This window comes from Pygoscelis adeliae, unplaced genomic scaffold (assembly GCF_000699105.1).
Source record: "Pygoscelis adeliae isolate BGI_AS28 unplaced genomic scaffold, ASM69910v1 Scaffold11, whole genome shotgun sequence".
Classification (NCBI taxonomy): Eukaryota; Metazoa; Chordata; class Aves; order Sphenisciformes; family Spheniscidae; genus Pygoscelis; species Pygoscelis adeliae.
In genome coordinates, this window is record NW_008824059.1 from 212,555 (window position 1) to 227,649 (window position 15,095).

The 15,095-nt window shown below is 49.4% G+C and overlaps 1 protein-coding gene across 1 annotated transcript in view; it reads right to left on the bottom strand.

Moving 5' to 3' along the window:
* The window catches only part of NTN1 (netrin 1), a 51,385-nt gene that overhangs the window by 34,259 nt on the left and 2,031 nt on the right, over window positions 1–15,095 (bottom strand). The window lies entirely within an intron of this gene.

The following is a 15,095-nucleotide window of genomic DNA, read 5'->3' on the forward strand; positions in this document are numbered from 1 at the left end:
AGGTGTGATGTGGCAGAGGGGGTGCGCGTGGACATTGCTTGGGTGCAGAGGGGATAGCACCGGAGAGGTGATGGCCCAGACACAGCCAGTCCTGCTGGAGAGATGGAACTGCAGCCAGGACGTCTTGCCCAGGGCAATGAGTGCTCTACAGATCTGGGGAGGCAGCATGGGGTGTCCCCGCTCAAGGATACCCACCCATGGACACTGCAACTGCCTCATCCCATGGGTGCTGTGATCAAGAGTTTGCAGGACTTGAAGAGGAGGGGAGCAGGAAAGGCAGCACCGCCGGAGGACTCCGGGAGCCACAGCACCTGCTGCCCCCACCCCAGCCAGCTTCAAACTCCCTTGGGCTCCCTGGAGCAGTGGCGGGGCTGTAAGGAAGAGGTACAAAATCAAGGAGCATTTCATCACCCCTTCAGCACACGAGATCTCAGGCAGGAAGCAATTGCTTTCAGAGATGTTGGGAATTCATTTCACGTGCACTACAAAAAAAAAAACAACCCAACCACCCTCCTTTCAGTGCTTTCACTCGAGCCCTTCCCTGCTGAGCAGCATCCCTGGCAGCTGGCACTGCGGACGCAGGAAGGAAATGCCCTTGTGGGATGCAGGCAGGCTGGAGGACCTGCTGTTCCCGGCCAGATGGATGGAGGCTTGATGGCAGAGCTGGGCAGATGTGAAGGGTTTGGCAGGGGATGTAAATACTGCACTTGAAATCATTCACCATCTCATTTCCCACAGTGGGACTTACCGGCGCAGCTGTTTGTTAAAAAAAAAAAAAAAAAAAAGCCAAAAAAAAAAAAAGCATCGGGGCTTGTTATCATCACTGCTCCAAAAGGATTATGGCCTCACACATTTGTTAACAGCCCTGATTTCTAAGAGCTGCAAGCGCCGTGCCAGACTGTGGTCTGCCCCTGCTGAGTGGTGGCAGGGAAAGGCAGGAAAGCTTTCCTTTTCTTGTGCAGCATCCTCGGGAAGGAGCCAGCCAAAACCCTCCCTGGGGAGCACTGATCCTGCTCTCCTTCTGCCCCTCAGGGGAGCTGCCTGCCAGAAAGAGGGTCTGGGGGAAAACCTGCTTGTCCTGGTTTTGGCTGGGATAGAGTTAATTTTGCCCCCTGCCCCCACTGCCCAAAACCTGGAGGGGGCTGGTCTGTGGGTCAGGACCAGTTCGAGTGTCTCCATGGGCTCCAGCGGCTGGGCTTGGCTTTCAAACACCCCCAAATCCCCCAAACTGAGCATATCACTCCCATGAGGGTTTGTGCTAGACCCTGCAAGGCTTCTTGGTTTGTCTCGCACCCCTCCCCCGGCTCTGAGACACCCTAAATCTGCCTCATTTGGGGACGGCAGATTACATCCCGTGTTCATTTGTGTTGGCTGTCCAAGTTTTGGTGTTTGGCTGGAGCTTCCTTCCAACCTGCCCCAGCACCATCCTGCTTCTGCTCCCTGCACCAGCATCCCCCAGTTTGATCTTTACTGGGCAGCAGCTCCCAGGCTGGTCTTCCTCTCAGCAGGGTTTGGATGGTGCTTGGAGCCCCCCTGCACTGGGATGTCCCCTTCTCGCTGCACGGGGCATCCCATCCCCACGCAGCCCACCCCAGAGCATGAGCAAACTGCCGCTGTCCCCTGGCTCTGCCAGTGCTGGACGGGAAGAGACCAAGCCTTGCCAAAACCTGATGATTTTTCACATGGGAGGGAAAAAAAAAACAACCCAGCATCAAAGTTTTACTTCTTTTCTCCTCCTTCCCTAGCACTTCTGATTTGGGGTTTTTGATTAAAAGTCCTACTCTCCCCCGGCCTTGAGCTGCCTCTGGGAACAAGCCACTTGCAAACCTGCCCAAGGTGGAAAACTTGCTTTTCTATCAAGCTCAGTTTTGATTGGAAAAGTTTTAGCATTAGATCGGTGTGGCTGGTGATGAGCACAGAGAGCAGAGAGACATTTAGGTGGGAAAACCTGCATGCTGCAGCCCCAAGGGATGGCCTCAATATTGCTGGGGAAGAGGAAATAAAAATACATTAAGCAAGAGCCTGAAGAAGGAACAGGACAGAAAAGAGTTAAAGAAGAGCAGAGAGGCAGGAGTTAATACAAAAATAAGCAAATCAGGGAAGGGTTACACAAGAAGAGGCAAAGGGCAGGAGGATGGGGAGGAACATGCCTCATGTTTCAGGCGTCCCCTCTGGGGCTGCGCGTGCTCGTTTCAGGCATCGCCTGCAAACCCCCATCCTGTGAGTAATCCTCCCCCATGTGAACGGATTGCACTGATTTCAGTGGGACCGCTTGGATGAGAGATGAAAAAAAAAAAAAAGAGGAAAAAAAAGGAAAAAAAGCCTTCGTGAGGAGTAAGATTTACAGAATCAGGCTCTTGGAGGACGGGCTGCAGAACACAGAGCGCTCTTTTGGACACCACATAAATAAATAGTGATGCTGCTGCTTCCTTCCCTCATGAGGTAATGCCTCACCACAGCTTGTCCAAAGCTGCCGTGGTTATTTTTACAGCCGTATCTGTCTGAGGTTGTCTACTCTCTCCCCAGGCCAGGCTCCTTCGAGGGCTCTGCAGCACGGGTGTTAGCCGTGTCTCCATGGGCACGCGTGATGTGCTCAAGGTTACAGAGTAGACCAGTGGCGGAGGAGCTGGGAATCGCCAGCCCTTGGTCCAGGACCTCACCAGGAGAAACCCCTGGCTGATTGCTGATAGCTCCCTCGACACGCCGTGGGGTAAATCCTCTCTGGGAGTAGGGATGTGCTTTCTGCCACCGGTCCCCAACTCTTTGTTGCAGCACAGGAGCCTGCAAGTCCGGGACGACTGCCTTGGGCAGCAGTGCTCCGGCTCCTTGAATGCCTGACCTCATTTTGACTTTTCTATCTTCCAGAAAACTCTCCGAATCAGCAGCAACTCAACCCTCCTGGCGCGGGGAGGCAGGAGGTGGTCTAAGCAGTGTCTGCAGATGTACATTGGCCGTCCCTGTCCCGGAGGAACTGAACCAGTGCCAGCAATTAGGAGCAATTAAAGGCAATTTGCAGTTCCCTGGCCAGTGCAAACACTTGCAGCCAGCAATTACAGGCTCTTCTCCTTCCCCAGCCATGGAGTAGCTGGGCTGCTGGTGGTTAATGCTGATTTTTCCAGTACAGTTCAAATTCCTTTGGGTTGTAATCCCAAACTGAGGAAAGACTGCACTAGAGTTGCAAAGGGGGTGTGATTGGTGCAAGCACCCCTTTGGCATCCTCACCGCCTGTCTGATAGGCACCTTTTTGTTCACAAAACTTGTTTGCATGCCCAGACTTCTCTGGGTGCAAGTGTTTGTCCATCACCCACTGCAATGCATAATATCAGCAGTCCTCTGCACGGAGCAGAGCAGAGACCATGAGGCACCAGAGCTGCGAAAACCTCAGTGATCAGGAAATGAGGGTGCCTGGGCCACCACTGGAGACAATAAGGGGGATAACAGCTGATTTGTCCTCTGTATCCTCGTGCCTTGCTTAAAAGAATCACTCCATAGAGGAGGATGCACTGGTGCGGTGAGTTGAGTTGGGAGAGGAGCAAACAGGAATGACGTTGGTGCAAGAAAAGAGCGTGTCTTTAGTCTGCTAGCTCACACAGCAGCAGGGGGGAGGAAAGTAACTGTCATGATTTAGTTCTTTCAGAAAGTCTTGAAGAAAAATCTTCAATGAGTGTCTGTGGCAGAGATGACCAGGAATTACTAGTGAAAAATGAAGTCATTTGGGGCTTAAAAATCTGGCAGTGGAGGAGAAAAAAAGGAGCAGGAGTATATGGTGAGGTTTTAATGGGGAATGAGGGTAGCAATGGGGGTGCCTCTGCCCACAGAAGCTGATTTTTCTTATATAATAACCATGACCCGGAAAGCAGGGAGCTAAGAGCATTTCTATGTGATCACCTTCAGCTTGGCTAGTCCAGACGTGCGGAGACCATGTAGGTCTTCTGTGAGACCTACCCACGCTGGCTGAATGGGTGAGGGGGTAGCAGACAAAAACCAGCGCGCAGAAGGAGGCGTGATTGGAAGGAGGGAACAGGATGGCTCATACACGCTGAAGGGTCCCAATTAACTGCAACCACTCCAGGAAAAGATCTAGGAGTCAATGAAACATCTGGCTGATTGCAACGGAGCTCAGAAGAGCAACAAGATAGAAGGGTGTATTATGAAAGGCGTAGAGAGTAACACTGAATATAATATCATGACACTATAGAAATCAATAGTACGTCCTCAGCTGGGAAACTGGAGTGAAAGGCACGGAGAGGCACCCATCTGAGGGCGATGGAAAAGATTAGAAATGCCTTGCCAAGAGACGATGGAGGGATGCCAAGCAATGCACAGCACCGAGAAGGTCAGACAGGTGCTCCTCTCCACTGGTCCTTAAAATACGGAACAAAGGGACATTCAGTGCATTTAAAAGGCAACCTTTTTCAATGATAAAAGGAAATGCTTCTTTGCACTGCACGTAATTAACTCGTAGAACTCATGCTACGAGACACCATGGCAAAGGCCCAACAGGATTAGATAGGCCTATGAATGAGAACATCTGTAGTTACATTAGTTGGGATTAATATATATACGGATATAAGCACTCCAAGCCAGCTACTAACTGCCTGCAGTTAGGAAGAGATTTCCCCTGGGGGCATGCTATTGCAAAACTGTCTGTCGTAGAGTTTTATATCTCTGTCTGAAGTTTCCAAGACAAGCCACTATTATACACATGAATCCGCTCGAGCATAGGCAATGGTGCATTTCTGCGCTTCAGCTGAGATTTGACTGGTTTAGGACTAAAAAATACCTGAAAGAACATCTTAGGACCATGCATAAAAGGATGCAAAATGCCCTGGAAAAGTGGCTGAACTTGCTGGGATGTCTCTGGTCCACTGAAGGTTGACAAATAACATGACAAAAATGCAAATATTTTTCCACCCCTGAATTTTGGTCGGAGGTATTCCCAGCTGCTAACCTTCCCCCACACACGTGTGTTGAAAGGTAAACAGAGGGATAAATCTCCAGGCTTAGCTCTCTTCAAGTGTGACCTTTTTTGAGAAGGTACCTGAAAGGACCTGCATTTTTGGAGAATTAGCATCTTCCTGTTTTCGGGGAAGCTGTTTCCTTGGGAGGTTTTCAGAATGATGAAAAATCCATTTGACTGAACACCAGAAAAAGGCTTGATTTCATGGGGTGTCCAGATTTCCTCTTGTCACGCTGTATATGCAATGATAACATACGTTGCAGGGCTCCTAGATCTAAAAGCCCGAAGCGTGAGTGCTTTACCTTGTGCCGTGCACTAAGCAGTAAAACAGCAACGCATTAAGCTGGAAAAAACACCTTAATTTGCAATAGTCATTGATGAAGGTTCCTGTATGGAGAAAGAACCTTCTTCAGGAAATCACGCTCAGTTTTAAGTATGAATTTATGTTCCAGGTAGCCAATGTGCCTTAGGTACTCATTTATATTTAACCATGCTTTTAATGCTTTTCCAGAATCATGGCCAAAATTGCCTCCCTTTGGTTGCTTTCCTTCTTTCCTCCAAAGACTCCAACTGGAGTAAAAAATGTGGCTACGGAAGCTTTCTGCTGGAAAAAAGTGCACCAAAATCAAGCTTCTTGTATGGATGCTTTGATTCCGACAATATTTTAAACAGCAGAATGTCAAAACAACTCGACTTAAATTTGCCTGTTGTTTCAATAGCGCAGCCCATGTCATCCTGATGCAGTAAACATATTTCACCTAGTCTTATGTTTTAGCATTTAGAGGTGTGGTACAGATATCATTACTTAAGCGAGCTTTTTTTGTAGTTGTAACGTTATTTTTTTCCTGCTCCACTGTCTTTAGTAACTCGGGTACTTTAAATCCTGGTTCCAGTGAACACATCTGCCTAGGGAATGCGAGGTGTGAGAAAATCCTGGGGTGGGTCCAGTTGTCCCCCCTATAGCTGTAATCCATCTCAAAGGTGACCCCAGCCTTAAAGCTGTCCCAAAGACCTGACCTGGGCAGGCTTTTTTTAGCAGGTTTTCTTTGGCTCCTGTGTTTGGAGAAACAATTCAGAACAAGCTGTGCTCCCTCCTTTGGAGCACAAATACCCTGGTTATTTGTCCGTGGGTGAGGAGAGTTATGATCTGATATCTGTGCACCTAGGCGGTGCAGAGAGGTTTATGCCGGCTCTGGGGACAGATGCTGCAGGGATGGGCGAGACCATATTTAATGGCAGAGCACCTCCACCATGGGTGGCACATCTTGCAAATCCCACAGATTTATGTCACGGGGAAGAGAAACTGTGCTATTTCATGTGTACCCATACAGTCTGGCCCCAGCGAGTTTGCTAACGAGAAGCAGAGGTTGAAATGTCTCTATGTTAACTCTGAATACTAATAATGGCTTTAAACATTAGCTGCTAACTGCTTTGCAATGAGATCGTCGGCTTGTCTGCAATATTGTGAACTGGATTTAGTTCTCCAAAGGATCACGTTCACGCACAATGTCCTTCAGCACATTCTCTTGGAGATTTAAAGGTTTCTTGCCAGCAGAAAATGAATTCCCCCTTTTATCAGGCAAAGCCAAATAATCTCTTGGCGTTTCACAGTGTCCCTCCTCCTGTGCCGCTTCTCAGAGCTCTCCCATTTCTTCCTCCTGAACTGGCACTTGGGGAAGCCAAGGGCTTTGGCGCCCTGTGGTTTGGGCCAAATTTCACAGATTAGACCTTGTCTTTGTCTTCTCCGTAACAAGTAGCAGACAGGGCCCACAATGCCTCCACTGAGCAGGAGTCACCGCTAATCCGGAGGGGGCTTTGAACCACGGTAATAAATCCACTTTTTGGGCAGGTGCGCTATGGGCAGGCATTAGTGATACAGACAATAAGACAATTATGGCAGCACTTTCCAAAACGCTCAAAAATCCTCTTGTTAAAAAAATCGTTAAAAATTCCCCGTCATCTTGGAGCTCCACCTTTCGGGTGATTGCAGCGGAGAGCCGGAGAAGCCGCCCAGGAGAGTGGTGGGAACGCTGAGACAGCCAGGGATGAAGCACTGGGGCTTCCTTCTCCCCGCTTTGCTAGCAGAACTTGGGTTTTGTCATGGAGGATGTCATCCCTTTTATATTTCCATCTAAAAATGTCAAGTCTGGTCAAAGACCCCTGGGGGCAGCTCTAGCCAGGCAGAGAGCAGCTTAGTGGGACACAGTCCCTGGGCACGGTGTCCTCATGGCTCTAAAGCAAAATAAGGCTCAACCTGCTCTCATGGGAGACATTGCATGAGGAAGAGTGGGCTGGAAAATACTTTCATTGAGGAAAGAAAAAAGGTAAATGTTTTCTCCTCCTGATGCGTTTTTAGCCTGACTCCTGAGGAAATGAGGTTCCTACAAGCGTATTCTCCCACTAATAATATTTCAATCAAATCTGGCAGCAGAGCAAAAGTCTCAGAGATAATGAGGTTGCCACAAGCCTCACAAAATGAGGCAGTTGGATAGATGAGATAGAAACCTTAGAAAAAGCTCAGCACAGGGGGATCCCTTCGGTGTGCACAGCCCTTATCAGAGACTAAAGCATCCACAGTGGGGAGAGCCCCCCTAACGCCCCAAGTGCCCACGAAAAATTGAGAGCTCCTGGGGCACAAATCCAGGCCACTGATTTGTGATGCTCTGAGAAAAAAACCTTTTCATTTTAGTATGCTTAAAATCAGAACAGGGCACGCGGGTGAGCAGGACTGAACTTTGTTTTAATGTTCAGGACCTGAGCGCCTGGAGGACTTTTCACTCTTGAGAGCTGCTCTGAAGCAGGAAATTATCTCAACAGTTTGAAAATATTTATGGGGAAGGCAAATTATTCCTTTTCTTTCCTGTGTCTTGGAGATACACAAAGGTCAGGCTGCACAAATAAATTTAGCAACTTTTGTTCTTAACCTGAGACTTGTGATGGAGAACTGGGTTTTAGCTGCTTTTTTTTTTTTAATAGGGTGCAAATTCCCCTCAATTGTGTCGCACCCTGCCACTTCTGAGAAACCACAGTCCAAACCTGCCCTTCGGAATTGCTTATGGATGTATTTCTGCTGAAAAACCAAACCCAGAAAGTTCTGAAGGTGGTCGGCCCCAAATGTAGCCAGTAAAACTCCTCTCAGGCACCATAATTGCAAGGATGGGATTGTTCAGAAATGCAGCGCTTCTGGCAGGGAATCAACACTGTCTGAATTTTCCTAATAAGCTAGATCATCCAAATGTCTAGCATGGATCTGGGACTCAGCCATGAGCTATATCACCCCTCCGAAGGTGCTGGGGGAAAGGTTTCTAGGCTGCAATGGAGAGCTCAAGGTCCTTCAGAGGGTCTCTGGCTGAGCTTCCTCCATTGCACGTCTTCGCTGCCCAGAATCAGCAGAGCACCTCGCCCTGACCTCTGCAAGCCCCACGCAGTGCTGGCAGTTTCTGCCATGGCTTTTACCCTTTCTGGGGGCTCTTTGTGTTCTTTTTCAGCTCATCCTTTCGTGGGGCTGTTCCTCCCTCCCGTGCTAAAATTGATGAAGGTCTCCCATTGCACCGGAGATCCATCTCTAAACCGGCTCACCTGGTGTCGTCCTTCTCCCGGGAGATGGTACTTTGGGTCCTGGTTTTACTCATTTGGGTGGAAGAAGCAACTGGTGGGTGCTTTTGTGGGAGAGCATCTTCAGAAGCATGGTACATGGGGCGTTGCCGGGGCCCTGGGTGCATCTCCCGCAGGAGCGGGTGCTCTCGACTGGGCTGGGGACGCCGAGCGGACACATCAGCACCGTGCTCCGGAGTTTATGCTGCCCGTCAGGCCCCCGCCTGGTGAAATGCTGTCTTGTTTACGTCCAGATGTCTTTCCAGCCCGTTTGAAGATATGTCAAAAGTCCCTTCCACACCTCCCCTTCCCTAAACTGCGTCTGTTTCAAATTTGCCTTTAAATGCAAGTTAGTCTCTACCGATTCGGCAAAGTCCAAAAGACGCTCCTAGAAGAGAGGGGAGCTTTGCTGAAAAGGGCTCTGGAAGTGCCGACGTGGCTTTTTGGAGGAGAACGGAGGGCCCAGGCTAAGAAGCAGCCCCCCCCATTGGTACTGCTGCGGGGCTGGGGTGCACAGTGTCTGCCCAGCCCAGCGGGAGAGTCCAGGCTTTCAGGGGAGTTGAATCATGCAGCAAAACACGCCTGGGTGGGAGCAATATGTGAAATTATTGACTTCCCTTGGAGCTTGAAGACAGCTGCAGCTTAAGGAAATTTTTGGCATGGAGGTGATTTTGCTCTGATCTTATCACCAGGCACAAACAAACCTCTCTCTTTCTTCTTTTTTTCCTCTCTTTTTTTTAATTTTCTTTTTTTATTTTTTGGTTAATGACCTTCTAAGCCAACGTCTGGAGATTGTAGCAGACCAGGGACCCCCGGCATGTGCACTTCATCTGGGATGTGGATGGCAGAGCCTCCTTGCCCACAGTGGTGCCCCTTGGTTCTCTCTCAGCCCCCAGAGGAGAGTCTCCTACCAGTCCCCTGTGCTCGCTCCGAGCACCCAGGTTTCAATCCTAGACTGCCTAAAATATATTCCACTGAAAGCAAATATCTGTTTAAACACTGCTGTATGCTGGGAGGTGGCCCTGATCGTAAGTCAGGGAAAGTCACCCATGAATTTCTGGGAAGACCAGACAGCCAGATTTTACCCTCGTCCCAGTTAATAACGGAGAACTAACACCAATAGTGGAGCTCTTTCAGGGGGAGATATGCAGAGGAGCAAGAAGTACAACTGCTTCAGATCACCAGTGGCTACAAACATGAAACTGGAACATGATATCTGTGGTCCCTAAATGTGTGCCCCAGTGCGTGGCACCATCCCGGTGCACCACTGCATGGAGTTGGTGGAGCTGCCCTGGTCTGGGGGAAAGGGCTGTGCACGGCTCTGACATTTGGTTTGTTCCTCGCTGATGGCTCACATAGATCAGACTTAATTAGAAAGTCCTTGGAACTGGAAGGCATGCATGGAAGGGAAAGCAGGATGAAGGCTGGCACATGGAGCCCCATCTGGCTTGAAACAATTAGGAAGTGTCTCAACCGCTGGGTTTGCCACAGGAATATTCCACTGCTGCGACGCAGCAAACTCTTCCCGCTCCAGCTCGTACAGAAGCGGCTGCTTAATTTGACATAGCTGCTCACATGTCATAAAAATCATGGATGTTTAAAAGCTGGCATGTCAAGGTAGACATGTTGCGTTGAGCTCAAGTCTTCATTAAAAAAAAAATCACTCCTTTTCCATGTTTTCACACTACAAACTCAAAACAGTTTAAGATTTTCTGTAATAATCACGTCCCTTCTTTGCTTTGGGACCCTTCCAGCCCAAGCAGGTGAATGGTGCGGCTCTGCTCTGGGCCGTGGAGGTGCCATGGAGGTGGTGGCACTTGGTGGCAGTGGCACTCAAGCTTCCTGCGCTGCCCCAGGACACTTCCACGCAGCGACCCATGTCGCTTAATGCTGCATTTCTATAAACTTTCTCCAACTGCTTTGTGTGTGCCTGGGGGGTTGCTGATGACAAGTTTTAGATGTAGAAACCATAAATCAGTGCTCAGCACTTAGAATAATATCAATATAAAGAATTATGGGGCCTTGCGGAAGGGGGTGACTGAGGCATAGCCACTAACAAATACAGTATAGAAATACAGCTAGAAAATTGTTCTCGCAGCAGTGGAAGAGCATGCCCTATGGAGAAAATAAAGTCTGTGTTTGGCAGATCAATGCCTTGAAAGTTTAGACTTTCTCCAGTGATGTGATTTCTCAGAGGTGACCAAGCCTTCATACAAGAACTCGATCCAAGCCCTGCCAGCACTACGAGTTGGCTCTTCTCTCATCTACACGATAGCTCCAGCTGGTCTTCAAAGAGGAAGAAAAGGAGAAAAGGAAAGGAAGGAAGCTTGATAATTAAAGGCAACTCCCTGGAGGGAATTAATAGAAAGTATTGCCTTGGACTTTGCCTTGTGAAACCACGAATGAGCTAGACTAGAGCGGGACATCAATATGAGGTTGCTCTGGGGAGAGGAGCATCTCTCTTAGGATGCACTTCGCCTCCTCCTAAGGTGGACACCAAGGGTAGATCCCCTGCACTGATGCCCAGCAGTGACGGGGTCCCTGCAGTGACAGGAGGGAGGCTGTGGGACCCACCCAGCTGGGATACTCACTATGGACAAGGAAAGGCCGGAACAGGAGCCCTGCCAGGAGCCACCACTGGTGGCCGTGCTGCCCCAGGGAGCCCTGGTTTAGGGGTTTCAGCCAGGCCACTCCTACATCCTTGGGATGTGTTCGCTGTGAGCTTGCCTAACCCCACTTAGCTGTGGATTGGGGACCGTGGCGGCAGGGGACATCTCTGAGGCTGGAGGGATGCTGATCACAACTGAAACCTGCAGAGATGCACCATGGACAGGCTGATCTTCCTGTCCTACACTGGGACATGGCCCGTGGGACACCGACAGTGGGACACCAGTACGCTGGTGGCAGCAAGCCTGTTGTCAGCCTCTGCCGTCTAATGCGGGTTTTACCCCTGATGCCTCCTGCACCCCAACTTCTCAGTGGGGCTCCAGGCAGCAGGAAGAGGCTTCATCTCCCCTGGCTTCAGCCTTGTGGAAATGAGCTCTCTGCTCTAAGCTGGTCATGCAGCTCCCTCTATAGTCAGTGGAGAGAGATGGGGGACTTGTCCCTCTGTCCCTGTCATGAGGAGCTCTGCTCTCCTCTCCAGGCAACACAAGGAGCCAAAGGGGTTCAGCTGCGTTGGTCCCCCCCCCAAAAAAATGCCTGCAGCTGGGTGGGAAGAAAATCTGCATCTACACCCATTAAATCAAGGACCGGAGGTCAAGCCCATGGGAACGGCACTCACCCTCTCTCTGCTTGAACCCAGACTGTCTCCAAAAAGCAAGTGTGAAAGTCTTGAGCCTTTACAGGTCCAAGCTAGGACAGGCAGGTAGGCTGGGAGAGCTTTTTTTTTGCACAAGCCATTAAATAATCCTCCAACGCAGATGGAAAAGTCTGCCAGGCCCAGCACAAGTGTGGGGGCTGCAACAGCATAGGGGAGGCAGGCAATCCCATTTTTTACCAAAAAACTGAGCCCTAATGAATATGACCTCTCCAGGTGCCAAATCCTGCCCCTCCACAAGGGGTTTACACTGGCAGCCTCAGCACAAGTGCATTCATAACGTGTATCATTTGTCATCTTTTCATCAAAAAGTGTGTAAATCCTTTCCCCAAAGTGCAGCGATGTTTTACAGCCAGGCTATAAAATCCTGCAGAGTCTCTATTCCAATAGAATTACATTAGTGCCAATAATCTGGCAAATATCAGGAGTGAATTTAATCAAAAGAACTATCACCAGGGCCCTGATTTAAGGCAGCCCGTGATGGAGCGGAGTGGACGGAGGTTTGCAGGACCCAGATGTGGAATTTCACTTGCAACGTCATTTGGAGCAGAGGGAAAGCAGAAGGAATGGGAAGCAGGGCTTCAGCGTTTTGGGAGTTCTTCATGCTCTCATAAAAATCAGTGAGAAAGGAGGAACAATTCGCCCTTATTCTGAGTTTTAAAAGATGAACGTGTGAAATTTCTTATGTCTGGGTTTTTGTTGTTTCTCGGGACAGCCCACACACCTACGGAGTGTGCGCAGGACCCAGGCTTTTGATGTATCTGCCACAGCAAAGGGCATCCTACTCCGGCGCCCGCTGGGATGAGCCCATCCATCCCCCATGGCCGAGGACTGCCGCTACCATCGGATTCCTTCAGCCCCAGAGTCCCCGTCTGGAGCCACACAGAGATCAGTTGTGCGGTCTGACCTCAAAACTCCGGGGGAGCCCGAGCCCTCGCTTGAGTAACTGGTGTCTCTGGGTTTGCCTGACCACCCACCCGCAGCAGTCGCAGCCCTCCTTCAGCTCCCAGCTCCAGCCTGGCAGGCTCTGGCACGCACCCAGCGTTGCCACTTCATGCAATATCCGTGCTCCATCTGTCATCAATTCCTTTGCATGTGGTTTGCAGACTTCATGCCATGCTCTGCCTGTTGTGTGGCTCTGCGACAGGGCATCTCTGACCACTGACAACTTTTTTGCTTTTATTTTTTTTGCAAGAACATAACTGGAAGCAAATGCACAGGCAAGGAACATGGCATGGCTTCATCACTCTTAACCATCAGGGTAAAAGTCATCCTTAAAGCCCGACTTCTTATGCTTTCACCTGTGCTGCTAAGACAACTTCAGATCATTAAAAAAAATCTTTTAATTAAAAATTAGAATAGGTTTGGCTATTAGAAAACCAACCAGCCCTCCACCTGAGCAGAAGGGCACTGCCCAGCTCCACTTTCTGCTCACCTTTTGCTGCCTGAGCCTCACACCACGCCCTGCAACATGTGTAAAAGTTTGTGGCATTTTCTTTTTCACCAAGTTAAAAAAAAAAAAAGCACACATTGTGCAAGTGTTTCTGCAATGTGATATTTTTGCATAAATACCAAAACCAACCATTTAAAATAATGCAACTCATGCCTCTATAATTTTCTGACATTCGATGCATTATGAATTGATGTACGTAACCTAGTGCATAGGGTGGAGTGAGAGATGAGAAACACAAGTGAGAGGAAAGGCAGTTTAGCTGGATGTGCCTGTTAGCCTGAATTAATGAAATTGAATTAATACAAAAAATCTCTTCAGCAGCTCTTTCATGGAACATTTGCTGTGAGTTCGCCCGAGCTCACGCATGCTTGCCAGGGTGGTTGTGTGCTGCATGCTTCCTTGGCAGCTCTCTATCGGCTCACAAGGCACTGGTGCTCTATTATATGCGTTTGTTTAAATGTGTTACGTGTAGGACATGAACGGAGCAATGCGATGGTTGAAAGAATCAAGTCTTACAGAGAAAGCACAATCTGCTGGGTGAGATGAGACATCAGGCAGTTGTGAGGGAGATGGCAGATGCTACGGGATGGTTAATTCCTTAATTCTAAACACATTCGGTCAAGATGAGACTCTGGGAGAGCTTTGCCCATGGGCAGATGGCTTGGTGAGATGATAAATTAATATTGTTATCAATGGAGAAATGGCTGAAGTTGTTAGACAGTAGGGTTTGTTTTTTAAAAATGCCTGTTTTCAACAATTATTTCAGAACAGTCCCTGAATCACGGGAGAAAAATAGAGGGAACATAAAATCCCCTGTGTCATAAACAGAGCTCAGGAAAAAGAGTTTTCAAAGGAATGCCTTTGCTGTAGGAAACTTCATTTCGCCCGCTTTTGTATAGGACGATGGATTATGCCAACAATAAACCATTCCAACTACTGTGAAATTGTACTAATAGCCTGCGAGTCAGGGAGCTGTTCATGCACCAGCATATTTATTACATACCTTTGTATCTGTTAGCTCCAATAGCCACATTTTTGTTATAAACTGTGGGGGGCTGGAGAAGTATTTAAATTTGGCGATCTCGAATTTCAAGAGCAGGAGCGGTTTGAGAAGGCAGGGAGATGAGAAAAGGACAATTGCAAAGAGCATTTAATAGAGCGAGTGTCCTAGCGACTGGGAAATTCAGCCTTAAAACATCGCAGAGTGCCTCGCGAAGGCCAGCGTGCATCTTTCTGTGTGCTCGCCTGGGGAAACTGAGGCACAGCATGGCTCTGAGGTTTCCCACCCGCACGCACCACCTGCCACCCAGCTGTGCTTTTTGGGTAAAAGACCACTGTGCTATCAGCCATGGAGAGGTTAGCAAGAGTGAGGGGCCAGGAGAGAGCAAGGATACATGGGCAGGAGAAGGGGAGCCGGCTGCCTGGCTGGGGAGGAGAGCTGGGAACAGCAGGAATGAGGAAGGTCCTGGGAAATGCTGGGGTCAATGAGGCAGAGAGGGTTAAGCGTGGACATCACTGCCAACACAGTGGAAAACCTGGGGATGGACAGGGGATGGGATCTGCCCTACCCTGCTCCCTGCGCTGATCCCAGAGGATCGGAATCCCTATGGATGCACAGTGACCCTGTGGCTGGGAAAGAGCACTCTTCTCCCCCAAATCCCACCACGTCCCCAGGAGCCCCCACGCTGGGGAGGCAGCCGGGATAAACCAGAGCCCTGGGAAGGCGTTAACTGTGCTTGGGAAGGGGTGGAAATTCCCCCCATCCCCCC